This window comes from Onychomys torridus, chromosome 11 (assembly GCF_903995425.1).
Source record: "Onychomys torridus chromosome 11, mOncTor1.1, whole genome shotgun sequence".
In the NCBI taxonomy this organism is placed as follows: Eukaryota; Metazoa; Chordata; class Mammalia; order Rodentia; family Cricetidae; genus Onychomys; species Onychomys torridus.
In genome coordinates, this window is record NC_050453.1 from 60,198,548 (window position 1) to 60,218,106 (window position 19,559).

Consider the following 19,559-nt stretch of genomic DNA (forward strand, 5'->3'; position numbering starts at 1 on the left):
AAGTGGATAAGAGAAGATAACGTGCATCCTGGGCACCATCGGAAAGGATGCTCAAGGTGATTCAAGGGAGCCACGCCGAGCAGGTAGAAGCCAAGTTCTAGATGACTTTGCATAGACCTGTGTCCCTGGGAGAAGTCCCCGGCCTGTGGGTAGGCTGTGGCAAGCAAGGCAGGAAAAGGTCTCCGAGGAGCTACCACCTCTGGAGAAAGACAAAGGGCAAAGAAGGGATCCAGACAGGTGGCCAGTCAGCCTGAGCCCACAAACAGAGCTTCTGCTGGTTTGTGACTTGTTTTCCTTAAGCGGCAAGCTCAGAAACACAGAGAAGCCATTCACGTCAGAGGAGTCAAAGCTGATTCTTTTGTCCAGTGGGGGGACAGGCCAGCAAGCAGCTGAGAGGAGACACCCCCTTGCTGAGGCTGCAGCTCAGTGGTAAGGTGCTTACTCAGCAGGCCTGAGGCCCTTGATTTAATGCTCAGTACCAGCAGGAAGAAGAAAAGAAAAAGAAAACCACTCCCCTGACAATATTTGGGGGCTGGGAAGATGGTTTTGTGGGTAAAAGCACTCACTGCATAAGTATGAGGACCTAAGTTCAAATCTCCAGCATCCACATAAAAAAAATCATATCCGGATGGCAGGACAGGGGTGAGAGGCGAACAGAGAAGCTGCCAGCCTGGCTCCAGGTTCAGTGAGAAACTGCCACTAACGGGAGTAGGTAGAGTACAATGAAGTAAGACATCCGACATCTTCCATGGGCCTCTATTCATGCACAGTACACACACACACACACACACACACACACACACACACACACACACACACACCAACTCCTCACCTAGGGATATGAAGAAGACAGAGGTCCCCTCCAGTCCTGCCTGGATGCCCTGTGCAGGGCCAGCAGGACCCTGTTCTTGCCACAGACCAGTCTCCGAGACGAGGATGATGCTTGTCGGACCACACTGGATCTAGTCTCCATCCTTGGCTTAACGGAAGAATTACCCAGAGAACTTTTATAAAATGTTGATGCCTATTTGCCTACTAGGGACCAACCAAGCTGCGATCTCCCTCAAGCGCCCATGCCACCACACCTGCCATCTGCTTCGAAGGCATGGGTATCAGGGTGTCTCCTGACCAAGCGGAGAGGGATAGCAACCAAGTGTGGCAGGCCAGGATTCCATGTTCTGACCTAACAGTTGAACATCAGTGAAATGAATTCAACCACGGTGCAAAACCAGCACAGAAAATGCAAAAGGCCCCAACTGTCCTTGGGAGTCTGAGGCCTGCACTGGGCTCGAAGGCATGCTATCAATAGGACTGGAGTCACGGAACTCCATCTACACAGAGCATGAGTCTGGCCAGTCTGGTTCGGGTTTGCTTTTGTACTGTTTCTTTGGTTTGGTTTAGCTTTGAGTCAGGTCTCACTCTAAAGCTGGCCTCAAAGTCATGATCCCCCTGCCTCATTCTCCCGAGTGCTAGGATTATAGACAGGTACTATAGGTGCTCATAACCAAGAACTAAGCAGAATTCGTGACCAAATCTCTTGGAAACAGTTTTGTGTCTGGAACCTGATCAGCAGAACTCTGAAGAAGGGCAGAGATCAGAGATGCTGCTGAGCAGTAGAGAATTTGCCTGCCCTGGACTCCACGTCCAGCCAAGAGATAGAGGTGGGGGGGGGGGGGGAGGCAGAAAGACAGAGACAGAGATACACACAGAGAAAGAAAGAGAGACAAAGATAGAGCTACACACAGAGAGAATGACTTTAGAAGCTAGAATACCATCCCCTTCTATAAGTTGACTTATTAGCGTAATGCTTCTCAGATTTTGATGCACCTTATAATTATCTGGAGATCTTGTTGAAGTGAGGCCTGGGATCCTGCATTCTGGAGAAGCTCCCTGGTGATTTAGATGCTGCTGAGCCACAGAAGTCTAGGGGGCACAGTGACAATGTTTGCAACACCTATGTCCCTTCCCCCATGAGCCTGGAAACTTTAAAGTGGAAGACAGTGAACAGGAAATAAGGAAGGTCCCCACAGCACATGCTCTGCTCAGGCGATAAGCAGATACACTGACCAAGCAAAGAAAAATGGAAGACACCCTCTAAAAGAGAGAAGAGCTGAGAGAGAATTTTAGCTCAGCTCGATGCAGTCCAGAGATTTCCCCAGCAGAATGGCAGACAGCAGGATGGTACCATACAAAGGACTCAGCTGCATCAGCAGGGGCTCTTATGCGTTTGCAACCAATATAAAGGGTTGCTTTGGGCTCCCCTTGACACTGCACTTTCCCCTAATTCAGATCATTTGTTTTATGTAGGATAGGGGAGACTTAAGCCTAGCAGTTCTCTGTGGAAAGATAATCTAGGGGAGCAGATTCAGCAATGAGTTCAGTTTAAACACCAGTAATCTACAAACTCATTCTAGCATTACAGAAATATATTGTTAAGCTGGAAAGTATCAGAGCCTCATGGAACAGAGCATATCTGAAATACTGTATTCAATGCTACAGTGCTTACTTCAAGAGAGGATTAAAAGATACCATGTGCTAAGTTGCCTGTATTTTTCAAGTACTGTTTTTTTTTTTACATGCATCAGCTAATTGACCTCAACAAAAGAGGTAGGTTCTACCATCACCTACATTTTGCAGATGGGTAAACTGAGGTACAAAGAAGTTAAGAATTAAAATGAAGATCATAGCTAGTGTCTTGGGGTTTCTACTGCTGTGATTAAATGCCATGGCCAAAAGCAAATTGGGGAGGAAAGGGCTTCCACACTTCCACATCACAGTCTATCATCAAAGGGAAGTCAGGGTAGGAACTCAAGATGGGAAGTTAGAGCACGAACTGATGCATTCATAGTCTGTGGAGGGGTGCTGCTTACTGGCTTACTCCCCGTGGCCAGCTCAGTTTGCTTTATTGTAGCACCCGTGACACAGTGAATGGGGCTTCCCCCATCAATTCCTAATTAAGAAAATGCACCACAGGCTTGCCCTCACACCCGTTTTGTGGGGGCGTTTCCCAGTTGAGGTTCCTTCTTCTCAAATGACTCTGACACGTGTCAAGCTGACATAAAAACTAGCCAGCATGGCTATTCAGTATGGAGCCATGTGAAAGCCCAGGCAGACAGATGCCAGAGACTGCATCCTTTCTACTGTGGCACGGGCTCTGTGGACACGTCCTCTGCCTCTTGGGATGATGACAGACAGGAAGCCCAGAAAAGGAGAGTTAGGATACTGGACCAGAACCAAAGTGTAAAATTCAACAAAAGAAAAGTCAAATTGGTCATTGAGGAAGGACCCAAGCAGAAGCTGCCCAGCAATAACATAGTAGTTCTGCAAAGCCCCATGGGGGTACTCAGTAGGGGCTGGCTGATAACACCCAAGGTTGATATTAAATCCTACTCCCAAGGTAGATATTAAATCCCACTCTGGTCTTGACCTTTCTGCCCAGAGAAACAGGCTTCAACTCTTGAAGCACAGTGATTATAATGAATTGCATCAAGTCTAGGCTTGCCCACTGATGCTGGTGGGCGCGTAACGGTGACTGAGTCAGGAATGGCCAGACGTAAATTTGACCAGGATGCCTGTAAATTGAGCCAGTGGGAAGGCTGCTCTTGAAAGCTCCATGCTCCCCGACCCACTATCTCAGGAGGGTCCTGTCAGAGGGATAAACTCACAGTTGCCTCAAAAGAGCTTGCAGCCTTCTCAAGGAAATATTCAAGGTGGGTACAACCAATTACCAAGAGTCTGGAAGGGCTGGGGATGTGACTCAGCTGGCAGAGTGTTTGCCTCACATGCACAGAGAATCTTCCATTCCCAACACTGTGCACAAACCAGGTATGATGTTTCATGCTCCGGAAGCAGGAGAATCAGAAGTTCAACTTGCTAGGCTGCAAGTTTGAAGCCAGCCAGGGTTATGCAAGACCCTGTCTCAAAATAAATAAGTAAACAAATAAATAAACGAAAAGTCTGAAGTAGTCCTGTATTTTATCCATACAGCCTAGGAGTACGTGGCACTGCAGTGTCTCCAGGGAGAAGGTAGAGAAGGATAGGCAAGGTGGGCTCTGGCTCCATCAGGCGAACTTTTAGCCAACGATGAGGATGGGGCCTCCTGGCTCTGGGACAGAAGGTAGGTTGTTAAGTATCTGAACTGTCAGCCGAGGAAAAGGTGTGTGTTGAGGGCAGGGTCCATAGGATCCCTTCACCCTATGTATCACTCACTGTATGTAACCCCACCCCCGAGCCTAGGCAAGCTGGAAAAGGTACCTAGCTAGCACTACTTCCGGAGAAGCATTGTACAGGTTGCTGTGGGAGAGGCACACTGAGGAGAGAGAACACCTATGTCAGTGGACTAGTTCAGAACAGCTATTTCCAAACCAGCCATTTCAGCCAATGAAAGGTCACCGTTGAAGGAATAGCTTAGCTTAGTAAACGTGGGTTGATGACTTTGGCTGTGGTTCTGACCTGAGATTCAGAAGATGCGGGGGCCCGATCCAGATGGTTTCCATCTAGGTTGAAAAAGGTCCTGTCTGCGATCTAGACTCTCTAAGTCTCACACTCACTACCAAGGCTCACCAGGAGCTTGCCGTGGGCAGCTTCCAAGCATAAAACCAGAAGAGCTTAACCGGGCACGGCCTGTCCAAAGGTATCTGAGCTCTGTCCCTGTCCGTCAGGTCTCCTGCCTTCATCAGTTAGCCCTGTTCCCTAGAGGTCCCTCCTCACGAAGACGTTTGTGTGTTCCATCTTTGTCCTGCTTTCTTCAAAATGAGAGAGGGTCTTGAAAGCCTCCATCTTGTTCCCTCAGAAGCCGAGTGCACAGTTCATCCTCCCAAGCACCAGAGAGCTGATGGAGGAGTGACTTTCTCAGTTCTAGAACAGGAGCAGCATAACTCTCCTCCCACTCTACATCCTGCTTCCTCTCCTGAGGGCTAGTCTCCAGCCCATGAAAGCCACTACCCCTTTCTCTGCAGAGTCGCTTGACCTCATGTTGGTGAGAGGCACCGGGGAATCAGCCACCCTAGGCACCATCCATACTCACGTCTGAGCATACATAGATAGTGGCAGTGACAGCAGGCTACCGGGGTGCCAGTGGCCTTATTCACTGAATCTTCCTTGCAGCTAACAAGGAAGAGCAGAAAGGTGTAAGAGGCGAGGACTGAAAAGCAGAAGCCGGGTTAAGTCTGCCATACTAGCTGACGTCCAGTGACTATGCTGGGTATACATGGAGATCCGAAGGCCTTGCTGCAGTGAGAGGTTGTGGCTGCTAGAGGAGCTACCATCCCGTGCCGCCACTCCCCTGAGGGCATATGAGCAGGAGGGAGCCAAGAAGAAGAATCCTAGGCTCTGACTCCCTCGTTGCCACAGTATTGCCTGCAAAGCCTGCCTCAGCATCCACAGAACTTCCTTCAAGTGCGATCGGAGTTCCTGGCCCCATGTGAATATGAACATGTGAGCCTCACACAGCCGTGTGGGCCCTCCAGCACCTGCCACCTGCCTCCTCCAGCATGCAGCCTGGACACCCAGGAAGAGGTGGTCAGAGGAGCATCCTGAGCAGCCACAAGTGACAGATAGGGGCACTGTTATCTCACTCTTACTCACAGTTTGTGTTAAAAGGGGGGCAATAAGAGGGCTAGGGAGAAACCATGAGAATATCCATAAATCTGAATTCCTTCCCTACCTCCCAATATGATCATCTTAGGACTAGTTTCTTCATAGGTTCAAAGGGATAATCAAAGATGTCTCTATGCAAGCTGAGAGCACAACATACTGGTTGGGTACATGGCAGAATGTTTGAATGCAGAAAGTATGGACACCTATGTGAAAGATCCTTGCACACCTTCATAATGTGAGTCGGTCCATTGTTACGCTCCAGACAACCAACCTCTTTGCCCTCCAGCACAGTCCTGTAACTACCAGTTCTTATTATCAGAAACCCACCATGTCCTAGTCACCCAGCTAGAAGCAGAACTGTACACCCACCTGAACTACCCACAACACTGACCTGATGGGTTACAAAGGGATCAAGGGGGAGAAATCTCGAATCTGACACCTGAGTCAAGAAGGTATCTCCAAGTCTGTTGTTTTGTTTTGTTTTGTTTTTACAGTTGGGAGGGCTGCCAGTTATGGTAATTCATCTTGACTGTCATCTTGATTGGATTGAGAAGAACCCATTAGCAAAGTACATCTCTGGGTGTATCTGTGAGGGTGTTTCTAGAAAGGATAACGAAGGAGGCTGGAGATGTAGCCCAGGTGGTAGAGTGCTCTTCGGGTTTACTCAAAGCCTTAGGGTCAATTCCCAGGTGTGGTGCAAACCAGCAACTCAGGAAGTCCAGGGAGGAACCTCAGGAATTCAAGGTCACACTCAGCTATGTCTGAGGCCTTGTTTTTGTTTTGTTTTTTTTTTTCCGTTTTGTTTTAAGGGAAGCAGACGAGAAGGAAGGAAGAAGGAAGTAGTGCCATCTCACAGACTGGATGGAATTAAGAGCAGAAAAAAGGGACCTGGCATGGTGGCTCATACCTGTTATCTGAGTTACGTGAGTCTCTCTCTCTCTCTCTCTCTCTCTCTCTCTCTCTCTCTCTCTCTCTGCCCTCTGTCCCTCTCCCTTCCCATCATGCTTGGTTTGATCATACCCTCCTCAGAACGACCGACTGACTTAAACTTGAGAAACCCTGAGACAAAATAAAACCATCCGCTCAGAAGTTGTTCATGTCAGGTACTCTATCCTCGAGATACAAAGTCTGGCAGGTCATTCAGATCTGTGGTCTGCGGGTTCTGAGCATGGTAACAAGAAGCCAACATCGATCCAGACACTGCTAAGGTCTGAGCCCCACCCCACCTCATCCAGGCTGCGAGGCTGGCAGTTGGGGCTATAAAGGGAATACACCCGAACGGTAAGATGTCTCAGCTGCAAACACTGGCCCACTCTGTTTACAAAGGACAAAGTCCCTGTGGGGAGGGATGGCTAGTATCAACCATTCTTTAAGGGCCACCCTCCACCTAAAAGGAAAGATCATCAGAGAGACTGAGAAACAGAACTCACAAAGCTCACACAGTTCCAAGTGGAGGCCAAGCAGTATGAATTTCTCCACGTGCTCCTAAACCCTCCAGGTGAGTTTGGCCAGCTTTCTGCCTGAGTATTCCAGAGCCACTTGGGCCCCATCAGTCTAGCTCCTGCTAACTCCAGCCTCTAGGCTCTTTGATTTCCCATAGAACCCAGCTTGTGGTGGATCCCAAACACTGCAGCTGCCTGCTGGCCAGCACCACCACGGTGTCGTAAAAAGGAGCTAGGAAATGAGAGGCCGTTTTCTCTGGGAACTGGTATAAGCCTTTTCTGTCAGAAACATCTCCCAAAAGCTGGACACTCATAGTCAGGGCTCCAAAAACCCAACAGAGAATCCACCCTCCATCACCTCCCCTGAACTTAGCAAGCACAAGACATCAGGAGGATTCACCACACAAGGCCTCTCTTCCTCCTTTCCTTCCCCAACTGACTCCCCTCACACAGGGAGAACCAGGTCACCTCAGAGCAGCCTCCCTTTCTGCATGGTTCTTCAACCCATCCCTTCACACCCCCAACAACAGACAAAAAGCAACCCAGTTCTGGGTACGGGCCAGGTCCTTCACGTTGAGATGACAATTATTTTTCTCTCTGTATAAAAAGAATCTATCACTAGGCATGGTGGTGCACACCTTTAATCCCAGCACTTGGGAGGCAGAAGCAAGCAAATCTCTGTGAGTTCAAGGCCAGCCTGGGGCTGCACAGTGAGACCCTATTTCAAAAGAAGATGCCCAGGACAACAGACTCAGTAGATGTGATGGTTTGAGTGTAATAGGCTTATAGGGGTGACACTGTTAAGAGGTGTGGCCTTGTTGGGGTATATATGGCCTTATTAGAGGAAGTGTGTCACTGGGGGTTATGCTTTGAGGTTTCAAATGCTCAAGCCAGGCCCAGTGGCTCACTCTCTCTTCCTGCTGCCTGCCGATCCAGATGGAGAACTCTCAGCTCCTTCTCCAGCACCATGTCTGCCTGCATGCCGCCGTGTTTCCCGCCATGACGTTAATGGACTAAACCTCTGAAACCTTAAGCCTGCCCCAATGAAATGTTTTCCTTTATAAGAGTTGTCGTGGTCACGGTGCCTCCTCACAGCAACAGAAACCCTAACTAAGCCAGTGGACAAGGAACAGACTGTGAATCTGAGCAACATCCCTATGTTGAGGCCTGACTCTGGGACACGCCTCTGTGACCCTCATAAGTAGTGTGACCTCTGAGCCTTGGTTCCCTCATAGATGGAAGTTGCAAGGTCCCAACAGGCAATAGTCGGTGCAGAATGTAAGAGAAAGCCTGGGGTTCCTCACATCCTCACAATGTTTCTCAAACCCGGTTCCATGACTCATCAGTAGGTGTGAATCCAGCGAAGGGTCAAGGCTATATTTAGAAGAAAGGGGTGGGGGGTGGGGGGCTTCCTGGAATACATCAGGAAGCTGTGGCAAGCAGAGGTAACACGTAACACACCTGTTACTGGAGCAGGATAAAGAGCATGAGTCTCCCAAACAACCTCCCCCCCCCCCGCCCTGCCCCCCACCCCCACCCTGCAGGGTCACCTTTCAAACTTCCTTGAAGGCATCCTCACCTGTGTAACTTGCTCTCTGCCCTCAGCAGCCTGGATGGTAAGCTCCTGAGGGGTTAAGAGTCGAATCTCTAGGTCCTAGCCCTGACCCCCAGTCCCTGCCACCAAACTGGGCTCAGACCCTGGAAGCAAGTGACAGCTTGGAAAGCATCTACCGAAGAGAAAATCAAGGTGGAAGAGGGGACCCACTGTGGACTGTGCTGGTCAGGCAATCCAAATCAGTCCCTCTGTTCTGCAGATGAGGAAACTATGTTTACAGGGGAAGAGCAGGGCTAGACTGTGATCTGTGCTGGCATGGCCCACACCAGGAAACATACACAAGTAAAAGCATACATGGGGGCAGAGACAACCTGGCATCGTGTCCTGCTTCTCTCTGGATTTCCCAATCAGTCAGTCCCCTGAAAGAAAGAGAAGGCCAGCCTGGGAGCACACACCCATCTTCCTCTTAGTCCTACCCTATCCTTCTCCATCTCTTTTGAGGTTGATTCCCCACCCTCCAGCTCAGCACCCCCTCCCCCAAATACCAGCTAACTGGTTACCCAGGCAACTCAGCTGGGAGGCTGCCAGTTACCGTGGCAACCCAGCATGGCCACCAGACAGCCTTGCATAGGAAGGTCAGGGGACCAACCAGGCTACTGAGCAGCTGGGATGTTGGTGGCAGGATTGGCCCAGGCTGGGAGGCCCACATGCCTGAGGGAATTAAGTTCGTGCTGTCTGGGACCTCTGTTTCCCATGAAGCAGTCTCCTCCAAGGAGGAGCATGAACCACATGCTAAAATCTCCCTGGTTCAGTCACCCAGGCCTGATCCTGCCAGCCAAGCTTTGTTGTTGTTCTCCTGGTTGCCCTGGAACTCACTATGTAGATCACTACCGCCAACCTTTCAAATTACATGTGTGTCAGCCTGTGTGTATGTATGCATGCGCACCTCTCACAGCAACTTTCAGTAGTGAGTTCTCTCTTCCCACCACGTGTGTCCCAGGTATGGAACTGAGATTCTGAAGATGAGATCAAACTCCTTCACCTGCTCAGCCACCCACTGTCACCTCTCACGAGAGACAGTCTCTCAGACTGAGTAGCCACTGGCTGTCACGCAGCCTAACTCGGGGTCCCTCACCCTTCTTCTGCTCTGAGCACATCCAGGAGTCAGCATACATGCATGCAATGTATGTGTGTCTCCATGAAAAGATGGCCGTGATAAAGACACACTAACCCCTCTATTTTTACCATGCTGGTCATGCTCTGGGTGCCTTGTGCAAAGTCTTGTTTCTTTTCTTTTTCTTTTTTGGTTTTTCAAGACAGGGTTTCTCTGTGTAGCCCTGGCTGTCCTGGATCTCACTCTGTTGACCAGGCTGGCCTCCAACTCACAGAGATCTGCCTGCCTCTGCCTCCAGAGTGCTGCGATTAAAGGTGTGCGCCACCACTGCCCAGCATGTAAAGTTTCTTGGTTGATCCTTACAAGCATGTTGTTTCATGTTGCTGACAGAGCCTCCAAAACTTAAGTCAAGGGACTTGTTCAAGGTCACAAAGCCAAGATGACTCCACATCTCTGTCTGTGAAAATCTTTTCCTGTCAGGATTACCTAACCTTCCTAATGCTGACAGAGTTCCTCATGTTGTGGTGACCCCCAACCATAAAACTACTTCGTTGTTACCTCACAACTGTAATTTTGCTACTGTTATGAATCGTAATGCAAACATCTGATATGCAGGATATCTGATCTATGACCCCTGTGGGGGGGGGGGGGTCACACCCCACATGTTGAGAACCGCTGACCTAACAGGTAACAGGAAAGTCTATCTAGGCTGTGCTATGGAATATATCTATTTTATTCAGAACAATCATTTGCCCACCTGTCTGCTCCCTTATTAGACTGTGAATTATAAGATTTTTTTTTTTTTTTTTTTTTTTACAACATTGTAGGACTTTGTCTCAGGAAAAAAAAATTTTTTTGCAACCTAGGACCCTCTAGTACAGAGTGGATTACTCCCATCTTAGAGAGGAGGATGTCAGAGGGATGGGACTAAGAGGGAATCTGCAGTCTATGCTTCACTGTGGTTCTAGCCAGTCTCTGAGCACTGCACCATGCTCCCATCCATAATCCAGCAAAACAGCTTTTGCGTCCTTTCATTCCTGCGGTGAGGTAACCCCAGGCTCAGGTGAGGCTGACTGCAGTCTCCAGAAAGGCACTGGTGTTCATGATGACCCAGGAAACAAGCAAAATCAAGAAAATGACCTCAGCACCCAGAGCCGGGTTGAACCTAACAGGGTAATTGCAAGCATTTGACTAATTAGAAGCAAATTGGCATTTGCAATTAGATATGCATGATCCTCTCAGGTAATGAGTCAGACCGGGCAGACAGTGACTCCAATGCTAAGGTGAGGCCTCACCTTCACCAAGCACTCTAAGCCTGAAGAGCAGAGTTCCTGCCAACCCTCGGAAGGCACAAATGTAACCAGGAAAACTGAGCAGCCCTAAAGCCTAGGACCAAACGTTTATCCTGCAGGGTACAGGTGTCTGTCTCCACACCGCCCGAATCCACACAATAAGGACCAACATCTACAGGTCTACAGAGATAAACAGGCACCTCCATACCAACTGCCCCACTGCATTCCCAACAGCACACCCATCTGGCTTTGGAGTGACTACCCAAAACCCGCAAAATATTAGATCTTACTACTCACCAAAGCAGTTGAAACGGCAAAGAAATCGAATTACCACCATAAAAGATGTTATCATATATGGGCTGGTAGTCATGCCACAAATTTCTGTGTGTGTGTGTGTGTGTGTGTGTGTGTGTGTGTGTGTGTGTACACGTTCATGTTTGTGTATGCATGAGTAGAGGCCAAAGGTCAATGTGGGCTATCTTCCTTTACTGCTCTCCACCTTATTTTCTAAAATAGGTCTCTCCCTGAATCTGAAGCTCACGGATTTGGTTAGACTTGCTGCTGGCAAACCCCAAGGTTCCCTCTCTCTCTCCAGTGCTGATTACAGCCATACTGATGAGTCCTCGCACTTTGCACAGAAAACACTGAGCAAGCCATCTCCACTGACCTGCAAAATGCATTCTCTAAAAAAAAATTATTTAAATTTTAAAATCCTGGGGAGAGGGGTGTCTGAGTTTGTGCACGTGAGAGCAGGTGCTTTTGGAAGTCACAGGTGTCAGATCCTCCTAGACCTGGAGTCACAGGTGGCTGTGTGCACCTGAAGTCCATGCTGGAAACTGCACTCCAGTCCTCCGGAACTGCAGTGCATGCTCATAACCACTGAGCCATCTCTCCAGCCCTGCAAAATGCGTTTTTTTTGTTTGTTTGTTTGTTTGTTTGTTTTTTTGAGGCAAGGTTTCTCTGTATAGCTCTGGCTGTCCCAAAATTTACTCTGTAGACCAGGCTGGCCTCGAACCTGGAGATCCACCTGCCTCTGCCTCCCAAGTGCTAGGATTAAAGACGTGCGCCACCACAGCATAGCTACAAAATGCATTCTTATACACAACTACTAGGAATGTAAGTAAGTGCTTTTGCATACAGAATTTGGTAAACTTTATCCAAATACTTTAAAGTATGCAGCAATTTTATTTTTAGAAATGTAACACAAGGGGGAAATATCATCAATATATGTAATAGTTGGAATATGTATATTTCATTTTATAATTGTTTATAAAAGGTGAAAATTTTGAAATAGCCACTTTAACATAAAGGTGAAAATTTGGAACAAACATGTAATGAAATAATAGGAAACCACTTCAAAATATTGTAAAAAAAAAAACCAATAACAACATGGAAAATGCTTATATGACAATATACAGCTGGCTAAAAATTTGAATGGTTCAGGCATATTAGAACATACTTTTAATCTCAGCTTAGGAGGCAGATATATGGCTGTGAGTTTGAGGACGGCCTGGTTTATATAGCAAGTTCCAGGCCAGCCAGGCCTATAGTTAGACCCTGTCTCAAAACAAAAAAACAAAACTTTATGTCATATATGTATGCTGTCACAACAAATCTACTCATATGTTTATGAATGAATTCCAAAAAGATACATCAACCAAAATGTTTTAAGTAGATACCAAACCTCTTTTCATGTTTCTATGTTTAATAACTATTTTAGTACAGAATAGAATTTTTGAAGTATAGACCATCATATCAATTCTGTGCCTTGAGATTTATACTATGGAAAAAAATCCTAAATGTCAGAGGAGCATGGGAAGACTCTTATAAACAAAAAACTGTACATATTGTGTTTATTTGTAAAAGGAAAATAAAGCTGACAGCCTAAAATGTTCAAAAATGGCTATGTGAAATACACTGCACCCACATGTAGTCTATAAACAGCGTATTCAAAAGCAACACATTTTTTTTTTTTTAATCCCGTGTGAAAGAGAAGCCTGCCTGTTTTGTGAGGCTTCAAAGCACCAGAACCAAAGGGTCTGACTCAGACAGGGGAATGTTCCCACCATGCAGGAAGTTATTGTGAAGTAAGGAGGCTGGGTCCCCAGGAGTCCCCCAGGCTGTCCGAGGTCTCAGAGAGGCTTGGAGGGAGGCAAGAAGAGACAGGTTCTGAGAAACTCTAAGGAGCGTGAGTGGCAGGGACGCAAACACACACACACACACACACACACACACACACACACACACACACACACACACACACACACACGCAGCAAGAGTCTACCCGAAGTAGACTTCCCAACTTCCTCCCAAAGAAGTTTGGTTCTGAGAGCATTTTAACTAGAGAAACGTTCATGTCAGCTTGGTTGGCTATGTCAACCTCCTGCTTAGTTCTTGTCCCTCAGGCCAAGCTCTCACTGACACCTTCCTCCTCCTCTGCCCCTGGGGCCAAGTGGATGTCCAGGGACCATCATCAAATGGGCTGCTGGGCAAGTGGTGAGAAAAAAGCATCAGCCACAGCCTCCTCAGCTCCCAGTGACAACCCACCCCTGTCTGGGGTGCTGTCCAGGTCAGTCCTAGGAACCCAGAGCGCCTTTGCAGAGCCCACCCCTGGGCGCCACTGGGCCTAGATGAGGGAGTTTGTGACGGCAGCTCTCCCAGGGCAGGCGCCGGGCTCCTCGATTTCCTCAGTAATTACTTCATTTGCACCGAGCAGGAAGAATCTAACTCAATCATCCAGGCAGACACACTAAATGTAATTATCTATGTAATGCGTCCTGCACCACAGCCTTCCTGTGGAAAAAAGAAAAAAGCAGCCAAATTGGGGGCGGGGGAAGGCCCCTTTGTCTCCAGCCCACGCAGCATGCCACCAGGATTAATTACACACGGCGCTAACACGTTTATCACCTCGCCACCCGATGGGGAAACCAAGGGCTTTTAATAATTCATATCTGTGGCCCAGCACTGCGCGGTTGTGCAGAGACACAGAACCCCGCTCCTTTCTGCAAGGAAAGCTCAAGGCTTGTTTGTGCAGGTGCCGGGGGTGGTGCTCTTTCCACCGCTCTGGGAGCATTGCCGCCCTGCTCCCCTCTCCCTCCGGCCGGCCGACAGGGGCTCGGTGACAGGGGCCCACCCCTCTCCGCCGGCAGGATGGACTCGGCTCTAGCCCAGGTTAAAACGCCGTTGCCCAGAGGTAGAGGCTGCAGCTGGACGGTTGCAGCCGCAGAACCCTCCCCACTTCCACAGGGCTCAGAGGTCCGAGGTTGGGGACCAAGCCGGCACCTGCAGTGCCCCGCAGCCATCTGGACAGGGGCTCTGGCAGAGGCGTGCCAGCCAGGGCTCCGCCCACACATGCTGAAGACCCGTGCCTGAGTGCGCCACTGGAAGATGCCAGATGGAGAGCGAGAGGTCTAGAGGGACTTGGGAAGAGCTGCCCAGTCCTGGAGGCCACCACCTCTTGGGACATTTACTGGGGACCCTGTCCTTCTCTCTCCTCGGCTCCCCTCCTCCCACCATGCCCTAGCCAGCCTCTCTCTGCATCCAGGACCTCCCACCTCTCACTCTCCCCGCCAGACTGGCCTGCAGGCTCAAAGAGCATCTCCCAGTAGCGGGTTCTCCCTCCTCCTCTTTCCCCTCTCCTCGCCCCTCCCCCTCCCTTGCCCACTGCCGGCCACTTCATCCCCAGACTTCTCACACAATAGCCCGGTCCCAAGGCTCTAAACAGCAGCAGCCTGCTTCTCCATTGCCAACACTGCATGTTCCTTCACTCTTCGTCACCCCCTGCCCACATAACCCTTCAGCAGCTACCTAAAGAACCGCAGGTGCCTCCCTGAGAAACCAAGAGCCTCTGACCCCTCGCGCGGAAAGAGAGCCTCCGCCGACCTGAACCTGACCCCTGAACCCTTCCATCTCTCCTTCCTATAAGATTAGAGGTAGGGTGGGGCTGGACCTTGGAGGTTGGCAGCCTCAAGGCTGCCCTCTCCCAGGGACGCAATTCAAATGTAATCAATTCAGATGGTGCCGGCCCTTCTGGGGGATTCTGAAGGGGGTGAGGTCACAGAAAGGCTATAATTAGCATTCTCAGCATCCATGATCCCCAAGTAAGGCTGCCAAGGCTGAGGATGAAGAAGGCAGTTCACTGCAGTGCATGCAACCTTGGCCTGTGCGGCCACCATCGGCTGCCAGCCCTGCCCCAGCCCAGCCTTCTTCCTCCCACCTCCTAGATATGATGCACCTAAACGGACTCACCGGTTGGGCCTCGGAGGTGTGATCCCGCGCTGAGAGCGCTAAGTGCGATTCCAGAGGCACCCCTCCCCCAGCTCGGGCCAGCTGGGGTCCTCCTCCCCCGCCCCTGGGGACCCCTTCCGAAGAGCGGGGCACTGGATCTAATCTGATCTAATCAGTCATCCTTCCCGCTGGCAGGTCCCTGGCTCGGGGGAGAGGATGCTGTTGTGGTTACGGCAGGATCCAGCACCTTTCCCAGGCAGAAGCAGCTGGGCATGCTCCATCGGCTCCCGTGGGGATTTCAAGACCACGTGACTCTCCCTCCCCAAGCTGTCGCTTAGGATCAGGAGTAAATAGTCCCCGGAAAGGTTTAACTCCATCCACACCAGTGACAAGCTGCTAAGCACCCTTGCAGCCCTCCCCTCAGAGAAGAAGGGGTTGGTGGGCGCAGCCTTCCCGCTCTCCCACAGCCAGGACAAGTCTGCCCCCCAGAGGGCATCTGGGCCTGCACACGGGTAAGCAGCATTTTCAGAGTCTTCCCTTGGGAGACTGCAGAAAGCTAGAAATGTTTGGCCATGGGCTTGGCACTATGGTGGGGCGTCATGCACCCAGTCTGCCTTTCAGTTCTGTGATGGTCCCCATACGGAGGGACCATCTCTGGGTATCAGGAGGGCTTTGCTGGAATCCTGATGCTTCCGTATCCCCAACACAATGAATTTAAAGGAAAAGGATTAGGAGAGAGCTGGGACCCATTTATAAGACACCAGGACCTCCTAGTCTTCAACCCAGACTGGTCTCTGGTGACCTTGGATGAGGATGCTAGCCACGCCCCAACACCTGTGTTCTGCACGATTGACGAGCTTTAAACAATAAGGCTATAGCCCCATTTCTGTGGTAAACAGTCAGTAGCCTCCCCCTTCTCTCTCCTCCACTGTGCCTCAGTTTCCTTCCGTTGACATCTCTCTGGGAAAGTAGATTCTCTATGCCAAAGGATAAGTGTGATGGATACCTTGGTTTCATAACCAGGATCAGAAGGGAATGGGAGTGATTTGCCCTTAACTTCCAGGGTTAACATCTCAGCTGCATCCTGGACACAAAGCTGGAGACCATACTGTGGAGGTCACTTCTGAACTTAGAAATATCCCTAGAAGCAGGGATTAAATGTCAAGTCCCTGCAAGGCCCCGCCCACATGATAACTCTATCATTATTTGTTAATGGACTGTCTTGAATGAAAAAAAAATTAAAAAGCAGCCTGGGCTGAGCATGTGGGCTCAGTTGGTCCAGGATACATAAAATGAAGCCCCGAGTTCAAAATGAGCACCTCATAAAATGTGGTATAGGCAAGAGAATCAGAAGCTGAAAGCTATCCTTGGCTATTTAATGAGTTCAAGGCCAGCCCGGGCTATACAGGACCTTGTCTTTAAAGAAAAAAAAAAGGAAGAAAGGAAAAAAGAAAGCAGAAAAGCAACCACTCCCCACTCAAACCTGAGTGAATCTCAACACAGTGTGTGAGCATCCCTGTATAAGCATCATTTTTTGTCAAAAGTTGGAGTACTTTTCTTAAAAAAAAAAAAAAAAAAAAAAAGAATCTACTTTAGAAGGCACACCCCCCTCCCAGCACCAGGAAGAGATAGATGAGGGAGAGGAGATATAGGGGAGATTTGATGGGGTAAAGTCAGGGGCCTGGGGAGGTACCTGAGGGATAATCCTCATCCCTACCCAGAACAGGTCAGCACACAGCAGCCTAGCTGCTCTCTTGGGAGGGTTCCCTCTCCTCCCCTCGATAGGTGAGCCGCCAGGCTAGTCCTCAATGACTCAGGGAAAGCCTCTCAGCTAAAGGGGCAGGGAAGTTGTGAGTAAGGGCCCAGTGCCAGGCCCGTTCACCTACCCAGCTCTCCAGGACTTGGCAAGGGTGCCTGGTACAGGTGGGGCCGAGTCAGCTTCTAGGCAGCCAGAAATGAGGGGCTCTTGGGGAGTCTCCGGCCTTGAGAAGTTGATGGAGCAAAGTAGGGTTGGAAAAGGGATTCCAGGAGGCAAGAGGGGAAAAGAAGGGGACAAGGACCTTAGCCCGCATGCCGGACAATCCTCAGGCAACTGGAGAGGGCAGCCAGCAGACAGGCCTGCTGGGCGGGTTTCCTCTTTGGCAGACAGTGGGCCAGAGCTCCAGACAAAGCTCTGCCTCACCTAGAAGCCTGAGCCAGGAGGATGGCTGCTTCTAGGGGACCCAGAGGCTCCAGGGGGTAGGAGAAGCCAAATGGATGACTGGGCTGGGCATGGTGCCTTCCTGCTGGGGAGCAAAATGGGAGATGTACAAGGGCTTATGCGACTGGCAGGATGGAGGAGGTAGAGCTGAGAAAGCAAGTATTCTTTGCCAAGTCTAAATCTTTCCTGTTAGCCCAGCTGAGAAGCAAACTGCTCCTGGGAAAGGCTGAGAAGGAGGCCTGAGGAAGGAGGACCCTCCCCTCCCCAAAAGCACCTCTGTGGTCCTGCCTTCCTCTCCAGGTCCAAGCTCACCTCACTCACTCTTCACGGCCCTTCCAAGATCATCCCTATTCCCCACTCCCCACATGGTCCTGGTGGTCACTAAACTGATGACTTAACTGCCCCTCAGTGCCTAGCTCTCACCCAGAGACCTGGGCCACCCTGGCCTCGTTCACCCAGACCACACCACCTGGGAATCAGGGGGATGTCGGATGGACAACCCGGGTTCCAGACTCAGCTCCACCCCTGACTAATGCAGCACCTTTGCGCTGGACACTTGACTGCTGGGCATCAGTTTTCCTCATCGGTAAATGAGGTTTGTCTGCATGCCAGATCATCCCTTGCCTTCTCTGCTTATCTGTCCCATTCTTTCCTGTCTTGAGTGACATTTGCCTTTCTTGGGACAGAGCTGATAGGTCCACTATGCCAGAATTGCTGTCCTGTGGCTTCTCTCTTCCATCCTGTCCAAAGGACAGCAGAACAGTGCTTGGTGGCTCCACCTTAGGGCCTAGAGTGTCTCCTCTGGGGACCCACAGGCTGAGGATCTGCTGGACTCTCGGTGACCTGCACAGCCTCTAGGAAACTACACAGGCTTCATCAGCCGGCTCTGGAACACCTGTGGGCACAGCCCTGACTTCTGCATGTCTTCCTCCCAGCAATCCCTGGTGGACCCGAGCAGCTCCTCAGTGCACCAGAGGTCCAAGTAGGTGTCCAGCTGCCCACTTGGCTCCTTCCTACAGGAAGTATTCAGACCAGAAAAGGAAGAAATGCTCGGGACTGGGCGGGGCTCCCTGGGTGGAGGAGCGGCAAGCGTTATCAGGGTGTAGGCTACCTCACTGCCGTGGCTCCTGCCCTGACAACTCTGGAGGGAGAGGCACTCCTGAAGACAGAAGAGACCTGTTCCACAGCAGGCTGGCAGTGAAGGAAGCAGGAGACCGGGGCCAGACTTCTTATTGGCCAGGAACTGCTTTCACACAGCTGGCTCAGAAGTCCACCAGACCCACAGTAACAGAACTGCAGTAAGGGATAGTCAAGACACCGCCCTCCACCTCCCACTCCCCACCCCACATCCAGTTCCTGGCAAGTGATACAGTCAGTGGATCACCACCCAACAAACCCTTTTTGAAGGCCTGGTCTGTGGCCCATGTGTGCTCTGCTACCCTCCTGTGGATTAGTGTGGTAAGTGCACACAGGCCCACCATGAGCTCTCTCTAGCAGCCTTTTCTCTTCTCACATCCCCTCCATACTTGGCAAATGACACATTTAAAACCTCAGCACACCGAAGCACTACATCAGTAGAGGTACCATGAGACCTGCCTCCCAAATATCATGAAAGGCCAGGCTTCATGAAATACAGTTATCAGACTTGCTAAATACCCAGCCCAGAGAATGTTACTATTTGCTCCTTGAAACACCACACTCCCCATGCTAGAAGAAAGACCTCCCCAAATCGTCTGAACATCTGACTTTTTTTTTTTTTAATTACTTCTTGAGATCCAGGTGTGGTTTTCATAGTTTCTACTTTACCTCCCAATCAAATGCCAGAAGCCTTGGTGAAACTTGACTGTTTGTAGAAAATAAGGCATTCGGGAGTCATTAATTCCTTGGTGTGCTCATTTGGTGAGGGACATGAAGCCTTGGGCACCAAGGATGCTGAAGGCAGCTGCAGCATCATGGTAAGAACACAGCAGGGAAATCACCTGCAGCAACTCCTCCCAGGGTTGGATTTCTGTACACTTCCAGACTGCTCAGTTTCCCTACTGTTTGCTAAAACAGAGATGACAGAGCCTCCCTTACCAAAGGATTAAAATGACGTAATAGAGTAAAGCCCTGAGCTCTGAGAATGCCTACT

The 19,559-nt window shown here is 50.0% G+C and overlaps 1 protein-coding gene across 10 annotated transcripts in view; it reads right to left on the reverse strand.

Annotated features, from left to right (window-relative positions):
• Plekha6 (pleckstrin homology domain containing A6) overlaps positions 1-19,559 on the reverse strand; it is a 141,843-nt gene that overhangs the window by 108,658 nt on the left and 13,626 nt on the right. The window contains exon 1 of one of the 10 annotated variants that reach the window (XM_036202359.1): positions 15,250-15,624. The exons of the other annotated variants lie outside the window; for them this stretch is intronic. The gene's annotated coding sequence lies outside the window, so the exon portion shown is untranslated. Of the gene's footprint in view, positions 1-15,249; positions 15,625-19,559 lie in introns of those variants that run through there. 10 annotated transcript variants of the gene reach the window in all.